The 2,656-nt window shown below is 30.3% G+C and overlaps 1 pseudogene; it reads left to right on the top strand.

Moving 5' to 3' along the window:
• Positions 1-1,938: 1,938 nt before the first annotated feature.
• LOC113040647 (elongin-C pseudogene) lies at positions 1,939-2,656 on the top strand (annotated as a pseudogene).

Raw genomic sequence — 2,656 nt, 5'->3', positions numbered from 1 at the left:
GTCATGTATTTCAATTAGACTACTTTAGAAATGTATATTGTGTGACTTCAAAATATTGAGTGATGAACTTATTCTCAAAATGGTACAAAAACACAAACGTCAGCATTGATGTCCACTAGAGGGAAGCACAGTAACGTAAACAGACACGTTACATTAACATTGAGTTTGTTGCAGGCATAGCAGCAAACTCCTAAGCTGCTGTTCAAAAGTTCAGAGTTGGATTATTTATTTATTTTAACGCAAGACTGTAATTATTTGGTCAAAAATACAGTAAAAACAGTAATATTGTGGAAAGATGATGTATTAAAAGTTTTAATACATTTAAATATATCAATTTATTCCTGTGATGCAAAGTTTAATTTTCAGCACGTTACTCCAGTGTCACATGACGCTTCAGAAATCATTATAATATACTTATTTGGTGCTCAGGCAACATTTATTATTAATATTAACATTTATAATTAATGTTAACATTTATAATTATGCCATGCGCTTTGACTTTTTATTTAATTTTTTGTGAAAGCCATGAATAGAAAGTAACAGTGTACGATAAGTCATTTTTACCAATTTAATGGATTAATAATAATAATAAAAAACCATTGAACAGTAATGTAAGTCTTGATACTATGTCAAGTTCTGTTAGAACAATGATACTATTTGTAAAAATGCTATCAGAACATTTAATGCGTTAACTTTATTAATGTTATTATATATAAAACTTATTATTATTAGTATAAAGTTTAAATGATTAAATGGTAAGAGCATAATAGTACAGTTTTAACACATTTTACTATGCATATTTCTATATTATATTGCTTTAAATGAGAAATGCAGGCCAAATGAGGAAAATGAGAAACGAGAGACCAAAAAATGCAGAAGAGCTGAAGGACACTATCAAAGAAACTTGGGCTTCCATACCACCTCAGCAGTGCCACAAACTGATCACCTCCATGCCACGCCGAATTGAGGAAGTAAAGCAAAAGGAGCCCCTCACAAGTATTAAGTACATGTACAGTAAATTAACATACTGTACAGAAATTAAAGATTTACTGATATAAATGAATAAAAATCCATTTTCCACGACATTCTAATTTACTGAGATGAACCTGTACAATAAATAAAAAAATTATATTTATAAAAATAAAAAAATTATATTTATAAATTTATATTTATTAAAAAATATATATTTATAAATAAATATATATATTTATTTATACAGAAACCAAATCACCTTTTCACCACTTAACATTATGGAAGAAGGAAACTGTACATGATTAATTTGAAGACCGTTTATTTACCAATAAGCACTTTTGCACCTTTCTGCTAATCTTTTACTTTAATCATTGTTGTTGTCCAAATTATCAGAAGATCAAGACAACAAAAGCAACAAGAAGAAATACTTTCATTACATAGTGCATTTCATGGTGTTTTTAGGAGGATAAATCCTCTAAAGTGACGAAGTCTTGGAATATTAAGAGGTAAGCAACAATACATGACAAATAAAATGTGAATGCATACAAACAGGAGAAAGGCCTTAAAGTGGTCATATGACATTACAAAAAAATAAAAATACAATAAAAAAAACATTATTACCATTTATAACACATATTTGGTATAATTAAATGTGTTTTGCGTTTTATGGTGTAAAAAAAATAATAATAAACTTTTCACATACTGTACATTAATGTTGTTCCTCTATGCCCCAGCTTTCTGAAACACGTCGATTTTTACAAAGCTCATCATTCTGAAAAGCAAGGTGTGCTCTGATTGGCCAGCCATCTAGTGTGTTGTGATTGGCTGAATGCCTCAAGTGTGTGGCGGAAATGTTACACCTTACCAACCTGTGATGCCGTGTGTCACCCACTAGAAACGAGACTTTCGTAGCATCCAGTGGGGATGTCAGAACACTGGCATTGTAGGCTACTCTCTCAGGAAACGATGTCTGTTTGTCTGTTTTCAGGCCAGTTTGCTGAGAATGAAACAAACGAGGTCAACTTTCGAGAGATCCCATCTCACGTTCTTTCTAAAGTCTGCATGTATTTTACATATAAAGTCCGCTATACTAATAGCTCAACAGAAATCCCAGAATTTCCTATTGCCCCAGAAATAGCTCTGGAGCTTCTGATGGCTGCAAACTTCCTAGATTGTTAAAAATAAATAAATAAAAAGCTCATACACGTCTGGATGCAGAATAAATATGAAAAGCAAAGTATTACTGGTTTATTTTATTGGTTTAATACTTTTAGGTTTGCAAACAGAGATATGATGTGCTGAATTAGAAGTATAACAGTTTTTGTTATATATTTAAAATAAACTACTAAAATAAACTTTTTTTTTTTTTTTTTTTTTTTACAATTAGTGAATATCTAAGTTATTTTTATTTTAGCTTGTATTGTTTTAAGCTTTGACACAATATTAACTTGATAATTTCTGTGTTGCAAAATAAAGATGGCTGAAGCGATGCTCCCATATTTTAATGACTATGGTAAACCAGATAGTCATGTAATTTTATCATGTTTGTGTTAACAAGTTCAAGAATCAGTTGAAATAGAGTTTTGCCTTTTCTGCAAATGGATCCATCAGACATAAGTCTTGTAATTGTCCACAGTAGTCATCTATCCATTGTCTAATGAATAAAATCAGTTGTTCTTGAAGA

Source organism: Carassius auratus, chromosome 2 (genome assembly GCF_003368295.1).
Source record: "Carassius auratus strain Wakin chromosome 2, ASM336829v1, whole genome shotgun sequence".
Taxonomy (NCBI): domain Eukaryota; kingdom Metazoa; phylum Chordata; class Actinopteri; order Cypriniformes; family Cyprinidae; genus Carassius; species Carassius auratus.
Note: the sequence above shows the minus strand (reverse complement) of the source record. Positions and strands in the feature narration are given on the sequence as shown.